Below are 611 nucleotides of genomic sequence, written 5' to 3' on the forward strand. Positions count from 1 at the left end.
TTAGCAATGAAGCGAAGTAAGTAAAATGTTTAATATCCATATACATCACATTCCATTTGGTAGGAATGAATTAGTATACTGCTATACTCTTAAGTTCAATAGGTAGGTCTTTAGAGTGGGAGATCCTGACTGGGCAAGTACCTTCGCAATGTCTATTACTGGCATATGTAAGCACACATGAATATGTAAGCACAGTTGTATTCCGGTTTAAAGGTCATTGTATCTAGTGTACATTACTGGGCATTATAAGATGTAACATTGTCTCAGGATTTATCCCAGGATAACGTGTGCAGCGCAACGCTAAGAAGTATTTAGTAAATTTTAATTCATAGTTCGGGTGGTGTTTCTACTGTTGATCATATTTTACCATCATGTATCTGTTTAAAAAAACTACAAAACCAAACACTGCCCTTTAACATGTCCATGTTTCAGTCTGAAGCTTCCCTTTTCCATTTTTTGATAAACGAGCCGCTTGATCGAACTGCCGGGACAGAAGGGTTCCAGTCTGATAATATCTGGTTGGACAAATTTGTACGACGGTACACGATAGGGCCAAGTGTGAGTCCCGTCAAATGATAACGCGAATAGATTACGTACGCACCGCTTTCTTC

The sequence above is a fragment of the Manduca sexta genome, unplaced genomic scaffold, assembly GCF_014839805.1.
Source record: "Manduca sexta isolate Smith_Timp_Sample1 unplaced genomic scaffold, JHU_Msex_v1.0 HiC_scaffold_2215, whole genome shotgun sequence".
In the NCBI taxonomy this organism is placed as follows: domain Eukaryota; kingdom Metazoa; phylum Arthropoda; class Insecta; order Lepidoptera; family Sphingidae; genus Manduca; species Manduca sexta.